This window comes from Passer montanus, unplaced genomic scaffold, assembly GCF_014805655.1.
Source record: "Passer montanus isolate IOZ18808 unplaced genomic scaffold, ASM1480565v1 scaffold10, whole genome shotgun sequence".
NCBI lineage: Eukaryota > Metazoa > Chordata > Aves > Passeriformes > Passeridae > Passer > Passer montanus.
In genome coordinates, this window is record NW_024356505.1 from 8,625,564 (window position 1) to 8,649,102 (window position 23,539).

General features: G+C 35.3%; 1 protein-coding gene across 6 annotated transcripts in view; it reads left to right on the forward strand.

Annotated features, from left to right (window-relative positions):
- TBC1D5 (TBC1 domain family member 5) overlaps positions 1–23,539 on the forward strand; it is a 316,631-nt gene that overhangs the window by 66,190 nt on the left and 226,902 nt on the right. The window lies entirely within an intron of this gene.

Below are 23,539 nucleotides of genomic sequence, written 5' to 3' on the forward strand. Positions count from 1 at the left end.
AGTAGGAACATTGGTTATCCATTTGAGAAATTGAGTTGGTATAAAAATAAAAATGCACTTATGGTATGTGGTGCTTTGTGTATCATCTTGGGAGTGTTTTGCTGTTTATCTGTCACTTGCATTAGAAAAAGCAGTCACTGGCTGCAGGTGACATTAAAAATTAAAGGTTAACCTCAATTTCTTTACTGACCAGGCGTGGGGCAGAAAGTTCTTCTGGATGTGTGCCTGGATTTTGGAACTGTCAAATAGAGTTGAGAAGCAGAGACTGGTGCTTTTGGTAGCTTAGTCTTTTTGTATGTGCATGTGTGATTATATAATTTCACCATTTCCAAGTGTTTAGACTGCTTCTTGTAGGTTATATCAAGATCATTTTCCATTGCGTCCAACTTTGTGAAATTAAAAAATTACACAATAACACTATAGTAAGTAATTATAATGAACTCATTTTACTGATCTACATAATTCTAGGAATGTCTTTTTATTTTGTTGCTTAGAAAAACTAATTAAAATAGTTGTATTTCCTATTACTAGAGAATACGTGTCTTTCAAAAACTAGTTAAAACTGTTCTTGAAAATTGCCTTAGAAGCTTTTGAATATTCTGGTTAACTCATTTACATTTAATGTAAGACAAGCTTCATATACTCATGAACAAACCTGGGAGATCTTTCTTTAAGTTTTTGATGAACTCGTCTTCTCCCTCATAGTGCCTGCAAGGTGAGCAAAGGTCAGTAGCGTGAGCTTCCCTTGTCTATCATTCCAAATGTTGGAGGCAGCATTCAGGCCAGTAAAGAAGGGTTCAGGCAGCAGAGGTTTCCATGTAACCTGCCAGATGTTTTTCCTTTGTTAAAGAGGTATTGTGCTTGTTCAGTGGTAGGCCAGACTACAGGCAACTCTTGATCTTCGAGGTGCAACTTGAGGCTGAGACTGCTGCTCTTACCTTCCATTTCATCCCTTAATTTTCTTAGGCATGCAGTATGCATGTAGTGAGTAGATCTGGTGCTTCTTGTTGGCTAATGAGGGAAAACAAGAAAGGAAGAAAATTATTATTTTTTTTGTGAGTAAAATAGACTGCCAAAATGCATCTTTTTTTTCTTCCCCCATCCTCCATGTACCAAACAGTGGTGTTTGGTCCGTGGCCATTTTCCCTCTTCTGTCCATGGCTGTTTTCCCTCTTACAGCTCTTCATAGGAAAACAAGAAAATAGAAGTTTCATTAAAGAAAGCAATGCATATTGCTAATTTAGAAAAGAACACTGCAACTGATATATTTGAGGAACCCTAGTATTTCAGATATCTATAATTGTATTAAAATTATATATCTATGTGCTTGCTTCATAGTAAGCTTGGCACATTTGTTTCAGGACTGGTATACTGTAGATTGTTCTGACTACAAATTAAATCATGCTAAGAATTCTTTGGTGAAAAAAATGATAATGCTCATTTAGTATGCTTTACTTATTATTTCTAATTTGTTTAACCTATATTTAAGACAGATAATTTCTCTGAAGACAAAATATTTTTAAATGCTAGTTACTAATCTTCCTGTAGTTCCCACTGCTTGAAATTTTTCCAGCGTTCTCTGAGATTAATTTCACTTAATATTTCTTGGTTTCAGATATTTTTATGTTGACATAATACTGAAACTGGTCAAACAACTTTCACTATTGAAGTGATTTATAAAGAAACTGAAATACTATATAGCTTTAAACATAGTTCCTTTGACTTGGGGAATAGTTAAATCCCATATAATAGTTGATAATTGTTGGCTTGCAGCCTGGTTCTAGTCTTTGTTTTACAAACCGGGTTATGAAGCATCAGGAAAACTGAATGTTGGGTCTTTTTCAGATGAAATATTTCAGGCAATTAAATACTTCAGGAATTTATAATTTGTTTATAATTTGGAATACAGTGCTTTCTAAGAAGAAATCTTTAAGTGATTTAGTGTATTGTCTTACAGGCTCTAGAATAGGCATGTTATAATTTGTCAGTTAATTTAACTTTAACTAAACTTCTCTATCTATTAGTCTAAAAAGCATTGGTGATTTGCAACTATATTACAGATGGCATCTTTTCTTAAATAGTACAGTAATCTGTGTTTTGTGGAGCAAGTGAATTACCCATTTGTTACACTGTTATGCAGCTCATAGAGGTCATCACACATCTGTAGGAACAGAACATACAAGTATTTTAAAAATCCAACACCAATTCAAACAACCCAATTCATTGCAGTGTTTCTGTTGTTGCTTTTCCTACAGGCTTGGTGGTCCATTTTCTTGTGTTTAATTTATGGCTGTATTGCAGAGATGGGCTCGAGAAAGATATGCATAAGATAAGGACATTTTTTTCTCAGATGTAGAAAACTTGCAGGACATGCAGTTTCAAACAGTGGAAGAACAGGTCCAGGATCGAGTTACTTTGCAAAGCACTAAAATCAGGTTATATCAGTTCCCATTGAGGGTACATATCAAGTCAAGACTAGTAGTTACAATAGCTTTATTGTCAGTAGGTGTCTGATTCTAATGGTGAGGACTAGTGGTACTGTGTGTTATTAGCCCATTGTCTTCAGGCGTCCTTCTTGTTTCTCCTCTTTGTACTGTGTTAGATTACTTACTTTTATAGCTGACAAATTTGGTACTGCTTCACATCCTTGTTAGTTCAAGATTCCTCTGGCAGCGGTCTTTGTACACTGCGTGGCCCTTGCCCCTGCCCCTGGCATGTTGCCCTGTTTCCCTCCTGAGCCTCCTTGTGGAGCAACATGACTCTGAAGCATGAGCTGGCCATGGACAGAGCCTAGCTGATTCTGACAGAGCTCTTTCATTTTACTTGGTGCTTGCTTTGTAGTTCATCTTCATTTTAACCGCAAAACCACTCTTGCCAGTACAAAGGAAGAACTGACTTCTGCCTTGAAGTACTTTAAAATGGGCTTTATAACAAAAATGGAGAAAGACTTTACACCAGGGCCTCTAGAGATTTAGGCCTCTGTAAGTAAAGGATGAACTGAAATCTAAGCAAGAAATTCTTAACAATTAGGATGTTGAGACATGGAAATGGGTTGCCCAGGGAAATGCAGATGCCCCATTCTTAGAAGTGTTCGAGGGCCGGGTTGGATAGGACTTCGAGCAACCTAATCTAGTAGATGTCCACCTCTCTGCCCATGGCAAGAGGCTGAATTAGGTATTCTTTAAAGGTCCTTTCCAACCCAAACCAGTGGTTACAAGTTGTATCGATTGAACCTGCTCAAAAGACTTTAATTTATGGTTTGGTTTGCAGTAAGAGATAAGTGCTACCTTAGATGAGCATAAATGCTGATCAGAATTTGTTAAAAAGGATTTGTTTCAATTGTTCTTGAAGGATTAAAAGTGGCAGCCTTAAGAAAATTTGCAGCAAGTGAACGATGGAGGGGAGAAACAGTTGGATTGCCAGTGGTGTATGTAGTTAAAAAAATCACCAAGATTGTAATGATGTTTTGGTGTATTTGAAGTGATCCTTCTACTATAGATATGACAATCACAGACACTTGTCTCTGATGTGTTTAGAGCTGTGCTAATGTTCCAGTAAAGTTTTAAGGACAAAAAAAATTTCCTAAAATATTGGCTGTAATTTCCTTTGAAGGGAAGGGATGCTATTTCATGGCTGTCCTTGGTTATCTTTTCTCTCCCTCTGCTCCTCCTGAAGAAATTCTGTGGGACTTACAGAATGCTTTGCCTCCAGGACAAATTCTAAAGGAAGTTCACAGAATTTTAGTGGGTTTTGCTCTTTATGTTATATGGATTTAAATGTCTAAACATGTACTGAAGGATATTGACAGGTACCAGTGTAGATGCCAGCCGTGTGCAGTTGGAGTCCTGTACTAGGGACTGATCTGCAATGCAAGCAGCAGCATTTCTCAGTTGTTGTGACTGGCCAGCATTTGTAATTTGATGGAAAGCAGATGAATAAAGCCAAATTAAAGTGACAGTGATGACCAAATGCCTAGTAATTTAAGACCCTCCACACATTGCTTAGTGCTATTTGTTCAATAAATACATATAGTGAATATAGACCTTTATGCATTTCTCTAAGGTGATAGAAGCCATGGTGGGCAGAAAGTATTGTATATTATCAGCACTCCGTCATATTTGAATAAATTAATGTGGAACTCAGAACTTTCTGAGCAAAACTCAGAACTTTCTGAGCAGCTTCGCTGGTTTTGTTGAAGCTTTCATTGAGTGATGTACATTACATAATTTCATATTGAACATTTTCTTTGCAACTTTCTTTGTATAATTTCTACAGATCTGTAATTTTAAAAAATTGCAATCTTGTCACCAACTTTTGCAGTGGCTTCCTCCATATTATGTGTCTGATCCTCTAAGATCTCCCTCATAATCATTAAGTAGTAAGAGTTGATTCTGGTATGAATGGTTCAACTAGATTTAGAAGAAGTAGTTGAATGTTGTTTTATCATTTTTGTTAAGCAGCGTTCCTGCCTTAGAGTTATAGAAAAGGTTACCTGTATCTTGAAACTTGCAGTATTTATCATCTTTTGCAAGGGAATTGTAGATCAGGTGCAAGAATTTCTCTATATTATAAATGTTCTAAACTTATTTTGGCATATTAATCTAGATTATTTTAAAATCCAGATGTGTACTTTATAGTGGAATCCAAGCTGGATCTGAGGAAAAAAAAATCATTATTCTCTGTCATTTGGCAGAGAGGAGTAAGGGATAGAAAAGGAAGAAAATGCTCTTCTTTTTAAGTGAATGTATTCTGCCCATAGAATGTACCAACAAAAAGTAGATCAAGACAGTCTTGCTTGGAGACACTCATACCATCTGACAGGAAAGTGATTGTAATTAATTTAAAATACAGAAGCAACAGTATTTCTTCCTGAGTAAATGGTTTGAAGACCTTAATTACACATTGCTCTTGAAAGCACAGATTGCACTTGGTTTCTTTTTGGTCTTTTACACTCGGACTTTGGAAAGTGTTTAACTTACAGGAAGTAATGGAGTACTTTCCTGTATTGACAGGCTGTTAGTGAGTTTCTTAGTATGCATATAGCTACTTGAAAAGAATAGGAATTTAGTGGAATGTTTTGGGCTTGGGGATGTTTGGTTTGCTTTGGTTTTTGTAACAGAAAATCATCTAATACCTTCAGCTGGATTCTGGCATCAAAATTTTTTAAAACATTTGCTGCATAAAAAGTAAGTTTTGACAAAAGCAAAGGAAGTGGCAAAGTGTTTAAGTTGTGAATCATTATCTAGTTATCTAATCATGATTTAGTGCTGCAGTTGAGAATATTTTATAGTGTGAAACTGCTCTAGGTGAATAGTGACCAGCTAGAGGAACAGTGAGTAACTAATTGTATTTCTAGGTTCATTTCACTTATTAAATGCTCTTCTGTGAATGAAATGCAAACGTAGAATGGAATTGTGATTACTTCTGTACATGAAAACTATACTTATGAAACCTGCATGGTTTTGTAGCATTTTAGGGAGAAATAATAATGGGTTTGTTTTACTTTAATGTTTAGTTCTCAGCAAAGACACATGTAAATATTAAATTATTGCTATACAAAACATTTTTCTTATTCCAAAAGATACTGTAATAAATGTCATTTAAGGGATGGACTATTTCATGTAAAAAAGAAAGTTCCTCATTCATGACATTTTTACTCTACATAAGGATCTTATGCCTTATGCTCCTAGATTGTTTGAAAATAAAATTTGCCTAATGAAATTCTTAAAATTTTTCTGACACTACTTTTCAGATGTTATTCCTTTCTGGAATATATCATTAGTGAACAATGCAGATTTCATATGCAAGCTTCTTTGAAGAGTTGTAGTAAAAGCTGCATTTAAGATTTTGCTAGTATTAAAATTGCTTCCAGTATCTTGTTTCTTGTGACTGTTTTAAGTTTTAGAATTAATATTGAGGTTTCAGTATTTTCTGTGAGGCAAATACTAGGGAGTGGTATCAGGTTGTTTTCTCTGTTTTCTGTACAAACAAGCTCTGAGTTTGGGAAGGTCTTCTTAACATCCCTCAAGGTTTTGCAGTTAAAAGCCCCACAAAATAACTTTCCCTTTTCACAGTATTTGTAGGGTGTTGAGGAAGGGTTTCTTGTTTGGTATCTGCAATTTGGTCTGGTGTAGCAGTGATACTGACTTCCCTATTGCCAGGCATTCAGCAGAAGTTGGGGAAATTTACTACTTTACACAGAAAAATTAATTGGTGCAAGTAATTGGGAAAAGGGAAGTGATATTTAATGGAGGAGACTGATGGTTTGGGCCATTGTCTGAGTCCGTACTTCCTCCACTTGTCAAACTGGAACAGAATCTTGAAGTCCTTTTTGTTTCATTTTTATTACAAGCTACAGCTTACTACAAAGCTAAGGGAGACCAGAAAATTCACTGTTCTTTAAAATATATGTCTTTGAATATATACCCAGTCCATGCATTTCAAGTTTTGTCTTCTAATGATTACATGTTGAGTAACCTTAAAAACAACATATATAACCAGCAATTTCATTAGACACAGAACCGATCCAACTCATCTTACGTGCCCAATTTTACTTCCTTAAGATGTGTGGCATTTTTTCATTCTCATAATGCTTCTTAGGTATCAAGGAATCACCTCCTTAAAAACAACATATGTATTTGAGACTGTGGTGGTTTGGGAGCAGTTTCATTTCATATGTTTGCATTTGCAGTCTGAAAATGTCACACTAAGCTCTTACCAAAACACACACAAAAAAAAGTTCCTCATTTAAAAATATGTCAGAATATTTGGACCAATTTGATTTGCCAGTTTTTCATTCTGGAAGCCTAGATTTTTTGAGTCAGAGTTGCAGGTTATAAAATTAAAGGAAATACTTAGCTGGCCATCATGAAAAATCATGATAGTGTCTGCGTAGAAATACATAGTGTTTGTGTGTGTGTGTCTGTCTCACAAGAGGTATAGGAGATTAATGTTCTTTTTAACTGAAGAGCTCTTTTTCCACTCTAAGGATATTTAAAAATAATTCTATCCATTTGGTGGAGCAATAGCTTAGTTAATGAAATTTGATATTTTTGAGTTTTTCATTCTTGTGTAACATCTGTAAACATGTTCCCAAACCTTACATGCAGTTCTGTAATTAACTTAGTGTTTCCATTGTGATTTTTCAATGAATAGGAAAAAATGCTATTTATACAGATGAGGGAAAAAACTAATTTTCCTCAGCAATACAGTTGTTAGATTTTGGTGGGGTTAAATACAAGCCACCAATGCAAAATCTGGTTTTGTTATTACCTGCTTAAAATCCTCTGTAGGTTTTACACATTTTGAATAAGCAGTGAGGTGTAGTCCAGCTCCCTGTCTGTACAGGGGTAAGATCAGTTAAGAAATAAAGAATTTTTGAGCTTTTACAGAAGACCTGTAACTCTCTGATCACAGCAGTTAGTTTCTTTATTTTCATTAGTTTTTCTCTCCATGTAATGTACATAGAAAGTTAATTATGAAAGAGTAGTATTCATTGAAACTGAAAATTGTAGTATTTGCAAATATAAAAATCATAATTTACATAAATTTTATAGTCACGAACATTATGAATGTAAATATGCCTTCATTTATTCTCAGTCTTATAATGCCATTTGTTGTCCAGTGGGATATGAAGAGTGATGTTGAGACTGCTGTTTAACCTATTATAGCAGCCTAAAGAAATTAAATAGCCTTGATGTAAATATGAGGTGGGAAAAGAGTATTCATCTCCATTAAGTGACATAAAAAACCATGGTAAGAATAACAGGCGGGTGGGTATGCATTAAGAGCTCAAGTCCCTAAATTTGGGCACTAATTATAACCACAAGGACAATTGCCTCCCACGTACTTAAACTTTAATTTCAGTATGTTTTCAGACCAAAAATATGCTTCACAGTTCTTTAGGCACCAAATGTGGATTTTCTCTTCCATTTTTTTTCTTCTGATACATTATTCCTTTTCCCCTGCCATTAAATTAGGGCCTAATACTAAAAAGCTGAATTCATTATGTACTCCTTGGTACAATGAGATCTTTAGACCTTGTATTTTGCTAGATCTCATGCTGAGGAAGTCCTACCCATTTTTTGTGCCATAAGCAAATGTTGCACCATTATAGTCAAATTATTTGGAGCAGTTATTTCAGCTTTATATTAATGTTACTTGCACCTGTGGATGACCAGTAGCTACATAACCTATTGCACCACATAAGTCACTCCTGTTTTATTTCTTGATTGTGCACCCTTGCAGCCTTTTCTAAAATTATATTTATGTTACATTAGATAAAGTAATTTTTATATTGAGTAATTGCATTAAAGTATGACCCATGGAATTATAAATGAGAACAGAGATGTGGTATAAAACTATCTTTTAAAGTTAATTGAGTATTGTAATTTCTTTAGTATTATACTGATTTGTATGCAGGAGAGATCATTTTGATGTTTAGCTATTCCGTCTTTGGTATAAATTAAGGTAAAGTATTAATCATTAAAAAAATGCAAATCATTACTTTACCTTTATCTTGATATTTTGTATTTTTAAAAAAGCATGTCACATGCTTTTCAGTAATTCTGTCTTACTATCCTTTGCTATGCTTGATTAGATAGTTATTTGCTATTACACCTTCTCCACATGTACTAAACTATAGATCTCTATCAAATCACCTCTAATCTTATTATAAATAAAGTAAATATACTGATCTTTTGTCTGTCTCACACACATAATAAAAAGAAGGATTTCCTGACTGTAATTCGTGTAATTCCTTTTTTGGCCCTTTTAGTTTCAACTTCCTTTTGAATTAAAGATACCAGGCCTGGTTATAGCATTCCAGTGATGCCATATGTGCAGATAATTTCAGGTCCTTAGTACTACCATATATTTCCCTGTAATGCACCCAGGGATTGTTTTTAGCTTCTTAGCTACAGCAACATAGTAAGAGCAAAAAAAGCATTTGGTTATTTACAGTGACTTGTAAGTTCTTTAGGGATTCGCTGCTTTCTAGGATGTAATCCTCCATTTTATGTGGCCTGTCTTATAAGTTCTTAATGTTCTTAAGGTAAAAAAATTAAAATATTGTAATTTCTACTCCAATATTTACTTAATTTATGCAGCTTATTGGAAGGATTTTTACTTATTTTTGTTATCACAGGGCTTCACCTTTTTTACATAACAGTGAAGAATCAGTCATCGGGTTTTATGTATGTTTTGTGTGATTGATATTTTTAAAAAGACAATAAAGGGGACTTCACAAAGCATTAGAGCATTAATATAGCAAGAAGAAGGCTTATAATCTGTTTGGCTTCTGCTGATACCTAATGATACGGCAAAAAAAGCACTCTTCTACAAGGCTGCTTCTCAGCTACAAGGGAACCAGAGGAATTGTTAAGAATAATAGATAGCATATCTTGGATTAATTTTTTTTAAATTTGTTTTTAGGAGCAGAAGCACAAAAATCCTGTCTTAATCTTTCTTTTAGGTATGCTGCTTATTTAGCTTTTAGTAACTTGTAATTTAAGATCACAGTTATTAGGTGTATTTCTGCATTTTATATATCGCTCCCAGATGCTACAGTATTAGTTTTTATCACTGCATATTTTATGAAATGTCAGCCTTCTGTTGGCTGTTCATGCAGCATTGTTAGTGATCAAAGCCACAACATAAAGGAGAGGAATCTAAACAGTTGGCTTATCTTTGTCCTTCATTGTGACACAATACCATAAAATTACTTTACTGTATAAAAGACAGGCAAAGCTTCGTGCAGCATACTCTGAAAAGGTGAACTTTTTGTTATCCTCAACAAAATAGATAAATTCTTTCGGGTGATATTTTGTGCAAGGGAAGTAAAGTTAACAATAATATCTTCGGAGTTGGGAAAAAGTTTTCATTTTTTCCTGCCTTTTTAAAGTGCAGTTGTGTGTTGTAATGCTATTATAAATCTATCCTTTAAAACCTTTTGAAATGGAAGAAATGTGTCCTTTGGACTAATCTGTATGGAGTGTTGTGGACCTCTTTGGGATACAATTAATCAAGATGTTATAAAGAGGGATAATTGGGAAGGTAATAGTTAGTCTTTACTTGATGAAAACTGCTGTGGGTTACCACGTATATTTGGCTTTCATTTTGGTTTTTCACACAGGAGATTATTTTGAGTTTATCCAAATGTTTGGTTAACAATATCAGAATATCAGTCAGCCTTAATTTTTCTGCTTGCCTAAGTGAGTTGTGTATCAGAACTGAAATAATAAAGTAGGAAAAACTCTACAAGCTCTGGAGTTGCTCTAGGAATAAAAATCTTGAATGATTTTGATCAGCTGTTGTGTATGCCCTGCACAGCAGTTGGTTCAATCAATTTTATGTTTTGAGATGGTTATATTAAAATGAGCTGCTGCTTTCAGTAAATCACTGTAAAGATGCTAGCTTTCTATATGCTTTTTGGGGACCTGCAGCTTACCAAGTCAGTCTCTTAATATAAACAGACTTAACTCGGCTCCTTCAAGGAGGCTGGGCTGAATTAGTACCCCCTTTACCATGTGCAGTATTATCAAGATGGGACAAAACACAAAAAAGGGTCTCCTAATACGATAGTGGTACAGGAAGTAAAAGAACAAAAGTATTTGTTTTGTATTGGGGGGGCCTATGAAAGGCATGTCAGTCAACAAGGTTCTTCACAGTATCTCTTAAAATAGATGATCATGCACACTACCTGATTGCATGTGTTTCTGTTTGTCTTTCCAACTGCTGGTAGTCAGTAACTTGTATGCATGTATTCTCTCACAGTATGTGATCATATTTTGATAAATGTTCTAGACGTTATGAACAAATCAACAGTGGTATTTTCGTCATGGCATTGTGATCAAGATGGCCACAGTGCTCCATTTTATCTTGGCTTTATGGATGAGATGGTAATTTCATCCATCTTTCCTTAAAAGCTGACACAGGAAGAGATCATTCCTGTGTACATTCAAAAGTTTTATTACTTCTTTCTTGATGTGCTTCAAAATTACCAGGTAGAAAACAGTTATCAAGTGAGTTAGGGATGAAGATCCTTAGTATATCAGAAGCATTAATTAATTAATGCTTTCAATTAATTAATTTTGAAAACTGGAATTTAGGAAAACAAAACAATCTGACAGTGGTAGGGAGTTCATCCATCAGCTGTACTGAGCTCAGTTCAGGTCATCCTTCCTGTATGAATATGGCATCACACAGGGTTTGCATAACTTTCTACCAGCATCAAGTTTATGAACTTTCTCCTGCCCTTCACAACTGAAAGGCCTGAATATTCAAAGCTACAGACCTATTCCCCATATTTCTAGATAAGGTGTGATTGTAATGTGTTTCTCTTCTGATTTTTTGAAGAAGTAGGTTCTCCTACTCTATGTTTTCATCCATTGTCATGTGAGTAGGTGAATTTTACATGCCTTACATTTAGTGGGATTCTGATATAGTGATGAAGGAAGAAAATCTCTGATTGGACTTGGCCGTGATGAAGGATTTAGAGGCACCAGAGAAATTGTGATGCTTACAGCAATTTTAGTATCCACAGCAGGAAGAGATGTGCTCCTCAAAGAGAATGATGTACAAGAGTACATGAGCAAGGTCAGATGCCTGAGAATCAGAAGGCCAGATATGTGGGCACTTCTTGCAAGTCTAGAAGTTCAGGTAACCATGGAGAGAAGACAGAAAGCAATAAAAACAGTCTTTAAATGAAATGGTTTTTCCTCTACTGATCTTAATACCTTTAATAGATGTTTTAACCTACTGTAGTTGAAGGATAAATATTGAATAAACATTTTGTTCAGGGCTCCTTTTTACTTTTATATCCAAGACTGCTTCAAACACCTGATAAGATGCTAATGACACTTTAAGAGCTGAAAACATACAAACCTTATCCAAGCAGGTTTTCTTATCTTCATACAGGTGAATCTCTTTGATTCCCTGGCCAAGAAGTCATGCATTAAATGCACAGCTTTCACATATCCACTTGTTAACCTAATATACCCCAACTGCAGCAACCAAAAGTGGAGTCTTGATGAATCATAATACATACTGGTACTTCTTTCTGTAATTGGTGTTTTGTGGTTCACAGTTTCATGAACAGGTAGTAAATAGATGGAATGATAGCTCTTTGTTAATATACTGGATATAATTGAGGTAGCTTGGTGCCTTTTAACCTGATATTCTTGAATCTTGATAGGTGCTCGCCCAGCTGATAGGCTTTGGAAATGTAATTTCACTTTACAGATGTTTTGTATGTATATATGCGCAAAATATTTTGTAGATTGGTCCCATAATTTGTGAGCACATATGTGAAGTTATTTCCATAGAAAAAGCTTTCATGACTGTTTTGACCACCTTTCCCAGCTAGTTCCAAAGGCAGTCTTCACTAGTAAATTAATATACCGGTCACTGTCAATGCTAATATCAGCAAAAGCAAAGGTTTTTCAACCTTTTTAAAATGCCATTATCCTCAAATCTCTAACCTGAGGGTTATAAATGTAACTGATAGAGAAAATAGAGCAAAATTGGTAGTCAAAAATTTCTTAATAAGATACAGATTCTTGGTTCGGACTTGATTCCTGGTCGATGAAAATTGTGTTTCTGAAATGTAGCTATATTAGTTTATGCAGGGGTTATCAGAGTGCTTGTGCCTATGGGGTGTAGTAGTAAGATTGCTGTAGAGAGCTGTGAGAGTTACAAGTACTTAAAACCAAAGTTATGTACAAGAGATGTTGCAGGTATGCATTTAAGGACTTCATGTTGACCCCATCCTTGCTTATTAGCAATACATTTTTTGGATGCATTTTGCATTTCCATTTTTTGGTGAGCTTGTGTCCCTGGCCTTCTGGAATTGGCAAAGGGAAACCTCAGCATGGTTTCTAGGAAGCTGCCTTCAGTATACATTTTTAGTTAATGCACAGATTAATATTAATGATAAGTACAATAGGAACTGTGAGTGTTGGGTCACCTGAAAGAATTAAGATGCATTCATGGTAGCAGTAGAGTAACTCTGATATTTTCAAAGCTAATGAAGTTTTAGGTCAGAATTTACTGTTAAAATCTAAAGTACAAGTCAAGCCTTTCCCTAAAGTGAGAGGGGCAAGATTAGAAAGGGGGAACAAGGCCTTCAGCATTGGAGAAGAAGCTGTTCACTAAAGAAGCAATCCGACTACATAAATGAGGAATTTTCAGCAAGGAGGTGCTTTCTAAGTGGGGCTAGATTGTGAGAATTAATGTTGGATTTTGATGCATTAATTAATCCCCATTCACACTTCTTACAAATCTACATTTCTAAGTATTCAAACTGATAAACATTTTTTGTGTTAAAAACGTGCAAAGGTAAAGGAAGATACGTAGAAAGCTCGAAAGAGCTGAAGAGTGCTTCAGTTTGGACGATATCAACAGAATGCTGAGGAAGTATGAGCATTGCAGAGATTTTGGCTGTATTAAATGTCCTACTTTGCTCACAGAATGTATGCTGTTAAACTCTTCTATGTAAATACTGGCAAAGACCCAGGTTTCAGTTTCATTGAAGTCTACCCCACCTGTAATAACTGTAGTCAAGAGATTGCAGTATTTATATATTCATCAGGTGCACTTTGTTTAGTTGTGATATTAAAATGTGTCAAATTGCTCTTCAGGTATAAATGGAGAGTTCATATTCCTAATTTTTATTGTACTCTGAGAGGATTACAATTTCACCTAGAGGTTGGTTATTGTGTAAGAGTGTTCAGAAGAAATTTAACATGTCCAACTTCTGATTTGGGAACATAAAGACTGATTGATCCTTTTCACAGCAATTGAGAAGGTTACTGTTTTAAAACATGTATGTGTCTGAGGCTGCAAAGGGGTTAATGAGAAGACATATGCCTCGTGCAGTTAACTGTAGTGCCATTGCCATCCGTTCAAGAACAGGTTGCTTAAAAGTGGGAGGTACAGCATTTTGTGGTCTCCTTGTTGGATCACCTGCCAGTCAGTGGGGTACTGTGGTTGTCTTCCTAACTTTGCAGCTCATGAAACCTGAAGAGAGAAGGTGCTGAGATGAGGTAGTTAAAGCTAATGGTGATAGCAGTGATCATGTCTTCTTACTGGTGAGTTAGCAAACAAGGAATAGCTCTCCTCATAGTGGCTAATGAGGGATGAGCTCAGGAATGTCTGACATTTAGGCATGAGACTTCCAGACTCAGGAGGACAAAAATGGGTCAGTTTAGGCTTGAACAGGATGGCCTTGCTATTTGTAGGGATGAGTAGACTTCTGTCATAAATAGCAAAGCAGCAAAGATTTTCCCTCCCCACCTCTTCTTGTGTTTTGAATTGCATTATGGCTTTTAACTTCTCATGAATGTACCTGATATATGTGGGAAACCATAAAATCAGAGGGTTTTGGGAAAGCTGCAAAAGGCAGGCCTAAGAGACAGCAGAACTGTGATAAGAGCTAAGCAGTAAGCCATAAGATAGGTCAGCAGAAAAACTATGTAAGAAGTAGAAAAGAATATAATAACTCCCTAAGCTGCAGAAAAGAACGTCTAGTGAGATATTAGGAAGTTCTAAGCTTAATAATGGGGCTCTGTGCATTGTGTTTTAAGGCTTACAAGTAGGTATTGTATTCAAAATAAGCAAGCATTGTTTTAACCGAAGGTACGTGTGCTTATAGTGGTTGGATGGAACTACTGTCAATATGCTTTTGCTTTGTGTGATTGGTCAATAAACTTTCAAAGTAAGTTGTAACATTAAGTTCTTGGTCTGCTGCCTGGGATGTGAGCTGATGGCATCTTCCCATTGTCAAAATCATGTAATGAGACTGATGCTGGAAAATAAAACAGCTCAAGACACATTCCTAGCAGTCCTGTCGCATTCATGATTTGTACATAGCCCCCGGCTGGCAATAATATACGGCAAACAGTGTTAATATAGGGTATGTGTAGAAAGCATGGTGTGTGCTTTTATTGCTCTTCATTTTAGATTTGTGGCAAGATGGGAGGAGGAAGATGGACTAAAACATCTTCACAATTCTAAGGCCTACTAAGGAAGATCTTGGCTATGTAAACATACACTTTTTTCCACTAAGTCCTGTAAATGTAATGGGATAAATTACTTCCACTTCTCTGTGTGGATAAATTTCATTTATCCTCTCTGTCCACTTACTGTCTTCTCAAGGCTTTAGATTTTAAACTTAACTTTAACAATTTGGTATTATATGAACAGCACAATGTAGTAGCAACATTTGCTGTGATTTTAAATCTGTTTCTGATGTAGTTGACTTTCAGTGCTTTGAACCATTTACTGCCAAGTGAATATTTTAAGTATTGATAATGAGAAATGAAAAAACTCCACAGCTGTGGTATCTTACATCACTAAAATTTGATTTTCACAGGCTCAGAGTTTTACTCCCTGCCTTTTAGTACAAGCTGAAAGTAGAAATGATGAAAGTTTAGAGGATTTTATGTATCTTGGGCGGGGGGGGCAGTCAATGACATTCCACTTTGGATTTGTGAGTAGAAGACTAGATTTTTTTTGGAAAATCCCTTTATTTTTATTTTGGACATCATTGCTGCCCTTTTTTTTTTTTTTAGTGTATTTTCTTCTTTTAGATAGTCTGAACTATTTTCTTTATTATGCACTCACTATTCCTCCAAACAAATTTAATGCTTCATCCATACTGAGCACCCCACAGGAACACATGACTTAGGAAAGGGAAAAAATCAGCAGAAAAATAGGTGGTCTGAGCATTTATGTGTTAAATATGCATGTTAATTAGAAAAAATTAGAAAAAATATGAAAACAGATGTTACATAAATTATTTCAGTCTCAGGATAGTAGTAACTTATACACTGACAATAACTTTTATATGTGCATGTATACGTGTATGTCTGTATCTGGAACATTTATGCAACTGTTACATGGATGGCACTAGAAAAATAACTAATAGCTTAGACAGGCCTTCTGAATATCACCTGCATTTGTGGATGTTTCTCTCCTCTCTAGTGCTGTCCATTGAGCTCCTAAAAGAAGGTTCCTCAAAATGGCTCTGCCAACAGAATCAGTTGTATCATGAGACTCCTGGGGAGTATTTGAGGTAACTGGCATTAAATATATGCAAAACATTTTTCTCTGCATATTGATATTGTATTAGGCAGCACAAATTTTAAAATGTAAGTCCTTTATGTACTGACATAGCTTGTTCTTTACTTTGGTCTCTTTATTTCCCTTAGCTCCTCTGCAGTGGGAAAAAAAATCCTAAAGCTTTCTAGTAGAAGGTACTCCAACAGAGACAACTAAAATGTTGAGAATGTGTTAACAGAAGAGAGAATTTTGTAAGTGGATATTCATGTTAGAATTCATCTGCTCTTAGCGGAGTCATTTTGTCATTTTATAAAGAAGACACTTCTGACTGACAACCAATTTTCTGAATATAAATTCTGATATAATTTGAATAATTACATAATTTCTGTCCACGTTAAAAAAACAGACATATGTGCAGTTCGTTTTCTAATTATCACCACCAGAGATTGAAAAGTTAACTTCTCAGAAAATGAAGGCAATATAACATGAAGTAAGGAGAAATGTTGAAAAATAAAGACCTGTAGCCTTCTGTAAATTTTCATATAATTATTTCAGTATACATTCTACTTTTCTAGGTTGATAGCTTTCATATTCTTTGAAACCTTGTATGTTTCTATTTCATAAATTTGATTTTTTTTTCTTTTTTTTTCCCTTTTGTAAAATCCAGCATATGCTGTAGGAAGGTAAAAGGCTGAAAGATGCAGACAATGAATTGTGGAAGAAGATTCTAGCAGACTGGATTGTTAGTATTGAAGACTTTTTAAAACAGTGTTCAGGGTAGGCACTTGCTATTCTAGCAGGTGCATTACGCTAGTAAATGTATGAGAATGTGGTACTGTAAGAAAATGAATTACAGAAAACTATTAAGAAATCTTATTTATGTCTTGAAGAGGAAATATATTACCATAAATCCTACTTTTTACCAATAAATTGTGTTGCCTACACAGAATTATTTAAACAAGAAAAAAAATCAGTGATGTGTTAATCCTTCACTGCACATGTATTCATTCACATTGGAAGAGTCAGATCTCATAGGGACAAATGGAAGTTGTATAAAAAAGGAGTAAAATGGTTCTAGCTATGTATCTTAAATTTTCAGGAAAAAAAAACTACTTTGGAAACTTCAGTCTCCAACTGATAGTGGTGATGACTTTGAAGCCTGTTTGTGCCACCATTTTTCTGTGATGTATTGTTGCATTTTCTTTGCTAGACTTACATATTTTTAAGAGTAGGCAGCACATAGTGATAATTCTTTTCTTCTGGAAAATATTTCTTTTATTGCTGCTTTATAATGGAGTAAGAGTAACCTTAACATCTGAGCCCACACCTGTTAGAATACCTCCATGCCATTTCTGCCCTGGTTGTTTTAAGGAAGTAACACAGCTGTGCACTTGCATGGGTTCTGGCTTTGGTGGAAATGTCCAGGTTTTTCTCCTCTTGTCATCTGAAAGTAAGAACCTGTGGTCATTGTACCCTGGTGCTCTTACTGTTGCCAACATTAATAAAGTAATAATGGCAAAATTGTAATTCCAGCTCGAAATAGTAACCATTGGTTAGCAATACATCTGCGTTCAGCCACCCTTGTACTTGGATGTAGGGTAGATACATACAATTCAAGTGTATTTTCACAAGCATTATGAGCCCCTATGATTTTGCTTCAATAAAAATACAGGGCTACTGAAATTTTGTCTGGCCATAGATCACAGTGAAACTCCTTTCCTGTCAGTAAGCAGTGGTTTATTCATGTTCAGTCTCTGCTATTCCTTGACCTAGTGGCCTTCTTTTCAGATTCTGAAAGAAATTAGGAGAGAAAGCTGCTTTGCTTTCAAAAACCACAACCTAACACAATCAGAACCAGACCTTCAAAGAATCTCTGCTACTATTTAGACATCATTGAATAACAAGGAAAAGAATTAGGAAGAGTGTGTGAAAGAAATTATGACATCACTTTATTTATAAATTAAATACCTATATTAACCCTGTGGGCTCTAGCAGTGGCATTTGCTTTGGTCTGTCTTCATTACTGTTTGGATATATTTAGACTTGGATATTCTTGTTCTGGTGTGCCAATCTAGTTTCTCTGGATCTGTGTCTAAACGTGTGGATCATTAATGATGCTCAAGTTTGCATTCAACCTCCTCTGCATAATTGCTCTTCTGTTTAGAATTCTGTAAGATAAAGGATAAAGAAAAAGATAAGGATGAAATGTGAGACCTTTATATGGAAATGATAAAGCCTTCTGAGTGAAAAGATACGAGAAATAATGCTCTTAAGATATTTTGGCTTTCAAATATTTCTGTAATCGCTTTTTTATTGTAAGTAGTGGTGTGAACAAAAGATGGAAGTTTGTGTTCTGTTAAAACTTGATTATTCCAAAATGAGACTCTTTGAATAGCTGAATAGCTAGAAAACATAGCAGGCTTTCCCGCTTTTTTATATATCTTGGTTTTACCCAAGTTGATTTATATTTCAGCGTTTTCTCATTATTATGAACACTAGCACATTAAACACTTGAGAAAAAATAAATGTCTCTGATCTAAAAAAAAAGTATATGTGTATACATACACATATATATAAATGTTTCATTTTCACAAATCCAATTGTAGTAAAGATTCTATGGTTTGTATTAGAGTAAGCATTTGTATTTCATGCAATTTTTTCTGTATATTTTTTTCCTCCCCTTGTTAATAAATATCAAGGTAATTTCCAATGTAGCAATATTTCTTAGGATGACTGGCTTTGATACTGTATCCCTATTTATTCATTCTCGTTAATATGACTAGAATTTTTATCTGGGGAAGTTCTCTTTCATTCACTTTTCTGGGAAGGCTATGATTTTTGTAGGTATGTGCTTCCATCTGTCATTGCTAGATGATGCCGAATTGTAGGAATGTTCCTTGTGTTTGAAACAGAAGGTAGTAAGGCTTTTGGCTATAACTTAGTTTTTGTTGTGAATTTGTTTCATGATTTCTGATTGGCTTTTGAGAGATCTCTGTCTGGTGTACCAAAAAAAAAAAAAAATCTTGTCATAGAAAACTCTGCTTTGGTTGACAAGATGTGTGGGAGAGCAGACGTAGCATTCATCAACTTTAGGCTGTAGTACTTATTGTATTCAACAGAGATAAATACTCCCTTTGATTCTATTGATAAAGGTGATACTGTAGCTGAAAAGATGCTCTGAAGCATTCAGTATGAGTTGACACTTGCAGAGAGCTAGGGGTGATTTTGAGGGGTGATGTGATGCAACAGTGGTCCCCATGAAAGCTGATCTATTTGTGCAACATCACTAAATAAGCCTCAGTGCAAACCTCAATCCCAAAGGTGGAGATTGTCAGAGGTACTGCTTAAGGAGCTAATATGTGAGCTTTTGTTTCTGTATTGTATCTTAAAATGAGCTCTTTGCCAAACATTCTTCTGTTAAGCATTTTTAATATTTTGCTTTTTCATATTTATTCAGGGGAGCAGTAGTGTCTGTGCTGCAGTGTCTTGGTGTCTCTTTTGTGTGCATATATATCCGTGTGCAAGTTATGTGTGGTAGGGAAAGATAGTGCAAATAAGTGATTTAGAAAGTAATGAAACTCAATGCTTGAAATATTTTTCTATAGGAACTGGTTCTGTAGACTGAGATAAATCCAGAGGAGGAATATAGAATAATGTTTTTGTTGCTGGGGAAGGTTGCTTCATATCCAGGGAAAATAGTTGTAAGGAATGATTTTATCATTAAATTTTTAGAGATCCTGCAGATCCATATATAACTGGGCTGAAAAACAAGAAACTGGGAAATTTGTTGAATTATGGGAAATAAATGCAGGAAGACCCAGGATGGTATAACTGCCTCAACAGTAGCAAGTGGTATTCCTGGGGAAATATTGTAGAGCATTTTTTCACCAGGTGCATTGTAAGCAGTGAAGGCTCAGTTACATGACCTTTTGGAAGTCCAGTTGGAGTGAGGAGTAGTGGAAATTGTCTGCCTTCATTAGTTGAATGAAAATGAGAGGGGGAAAAAAGTGTGTTGTTACTGCAACCTGAATGTCTCACAGGAGCAACATTGCCAAAAGCGCTATTAAAACAGGTATTGAAGTGCCCATATAGTGTTGTAGCAGCTGATGATGAGTATCATTGAACAGCAAAACATACATTATTTTTCTTGATTTGCTACAAAAATATTTGGAGGAATTTGTCAAGCAATACAGGTTTTAAAAAACAGTTCTGTAATTTTATATATTTCTGGTTTCTCTGAACCCTTAATATTTTGATGACTAGTCCAGCAGGAAGGAAAATTATTACAGTAGTTGAATAATAAGAAAAAAATTATTGAAGGTAGGTAAATGTTCCTCTTGCTATGAATAATACAGTAAGAGTTACATAGGCAGATGAATCAGGCTGCTTCTTTAATATGTAATCTGATTTTCCATACATGCTCATAATTGTTCAATATGAAATTTGTCAGAAATACAGTGTACCTATAATTAAAAAATAATATACATTAAGTGTAACAGTGGAAGGTCTGCTCTTTTATTGCATGTTAGCAGTTTGAAAAATAAAATCTTAATCCATATTTTTAAACTATCCTTACAGCACCAGGATGTATAACTCTTGAATATCCTTGTTTTCAGGTATTTTTCCCCACACTCACATTGCATACTTAATATGGAGGATAACACATTCCAGTGCATTGTGTAGCATATTTAAAGCAAACCTAAAACTAATCATGCATAAATTGCAAACATCACAATAATTTTAATGTTCCACTCCTCCTAATCAGGTACTGGGAGTTGCATATCTGGAGAGAAGGTGAAAAAACAGTTTTCAATACTTTAATTTGGTAAATAAGTTAAAAACCTGTAGCTAAGACCATTCTGTGAGCAGTTAATCCCAGTATGCATGAGTTTGCTATGATTTCTGTTTAATGAACAAGTAAGCAGTGATTTTCTTGCTCCAAGCAAGGGATACATTGCACACTTGATTTTGTCTTTCCACAGTGTGCCTCACCCTCAGAAAGTAAGTAATAACAGTAGAATAATATTTGTCAAATATTTATTGGAACAGGAAAAAGTATAAATTGGACTACTTAAATGTGGAAATCCTAGTAAACTGGTAATATTGGTAGTTGGGAATCTTGAAGTGCTTTACAAACAAGAGTGGGTATTGCACTGTGGGATTTGATTGAGGATACTGGTTTTCCCTAGGAACTGATCTGGAGAAGGAGTTGAAATGCCAGTGAAGCGTTTTCTTTAGTGCCTGAAGTTTCTAGCTAAATTTGATAAATTTAGCTTTCAGTTGTCTCTGAGATGGATACAAGCTTACTGTAAACACCTTCACTGACCTGGAACTTAATCAAGGTCTTCCAGTTTGTGAAACTTAAAGAAATGTCAGAAAATCCATACAATACTGCAAGCAAAAGGGTGCTCCAGATGAGCACGTGTTGCTCATTTGTTAGCCAGCAGCTCAGCCTGTGCAGTGTGCTCACAGTGTTTGTATCAGACTCAATTTCTTCCTTTGCAGTTATCCTTGCACTGAAGCCAATGTCACCCAGAAAAGGTTTGTCCTTTCCTGGTAACTTCTGGGTCACCGTCACATTTATAGAAATAATGTTAAGAAATTTTTCCCTTACTTAGTGTGAATTTTCTGTAGCTAATGTCTCTTACAGTACAACATTAAAATCCTATCACCCCAGTTTCCATGGCTAAGCTTGCCACATCTGTGAGGTATGTAACACAAAGAGATGGCACTGTCCCCAAGGGGGGACTGTGGGGTGTTTCAGGTACCCCACAGCGGGGTCAAGTTACAGCAGTTTTCAGCATCCCCCTGTTCATTCTTAGACTTTGCCTACAGCCAAGTAGGAGACCTTATCAGCATTAACTTGTTTTGGGAAAAAAAACCCAGCTTGATGGGCGAGTGGAGGAACAGGAGCAGCTGGAGATACACAGATACAGCAGGCCACAGAGCAGCACAGGGATGTGGCCAGTGGGGACAGCTGCAAGCCAGAGCCACCAAGCTGCAACAGGCTTTACCTGCTTACTCTGGCTCCCAGGCACTTGGGAACTGACATGGATTCCTCTCCCACATCAGCTCGTCTGTTACTGACACAGCATTTTTGAAGGATGAAACTTTCTTTTTTTTTCCAAATACTACAATGATTTAAATGTGGTCAGGTTTTTCTGGTTTTGTTTTGTTGGGTTTTTTTTTCTGGGGGAATCTTTAGACAGTACTTGACATTAGTTATGCTCGTCTCTTTAAAGGCAGAAATGGATACTCTGATTCTTAAACTGGAACTTTTTAGAAAAGGTTGTCAGTCTTCTGATGCTGTTGTATGCAGCCTGAGTCTGTGCAGCACTGTCTTATTTCCATGATGAAATTTTGCTTTTATTAATACCTTCTCTAAATGGAGAAAGGTTTAAACAGGTAATTTTTGCATTTGTCATTTGATTTTGTGATCTGTTTGTGTAGTGAATTCTGTATTAAATACAGTGATTTTTTAGTAAATATTAATTATAAAGTGGTTAGACAAATGTTAAGCACTGTTACAAGTACAGTCCTCTATCAAAAAGTTAAGATGTCTAAATAAATTCCCAGACATTTAAACAAATATTTATATATGTAAGTAGGATTTGTTGCAAAATCATGAAATGGATGTAATTTTAACTGAGTTGTTAGGGTTTTTTTTATTTCATTTCCTAACATTAATATCAATTAAAGCATTCCTCTTTAAAGATACTGGTTCTCTTATGCTGGAATATATAAGTAAGTAGGATTTGTTGCAAAAACATTAAATGGATGTAATTTTTACTGAGTTGTTAGGGTTTTTTATTTCATTTCCTAACATTAATATCAATTAAAGCATTCCTCTTTAAAGATACTGGTTCTCTTATGCTGGATTCATGGAAGTGGCTGTATTATAAGGATGTTACACTTCTGATAATGGGAGATATGTTCATATAAAAATATATACATATATTTTTCTTAAATCTGGTTTGATATGCCAATTCCCATTGTTAGGTGCAAATTAAAAAGAATTTTACTCTGGTATGGGGTTCTAAAGCCTTGACATTATTTTAATCTGATAACGAATGGCTCTGAGTTCATGTTCTTTCAGTTGTTGGCAACAAATCTAAACCTGTGTTTTTTGGATTTATGAGGATAAGTCCTGCTTTGGCAATCTTGTAGATCCTCAGGAGAATAGTTAAACAGTGATTAATCATTGTTTCTTCACTGAGTGTGCAGAAAAGAATGGAAAAGCTGCATTTCACACTTCTGAAGCAATTAATCCCCATGATCTTAGCCAGGTTTGTCTTGTAGATAAGTTGGGATACAAAACTGTACCTAATTTATCAATGTATGCATGCCATAAAGTATAAAACACACAATTTATTTCATATCATTTATAGTCAAATGTAAAAAAAGAGTGACTTTGCCATATCCAAGAGTGTTTCTTACATTACCTTCATATAAACTAAGTACCAGAGATTACAATGGGATT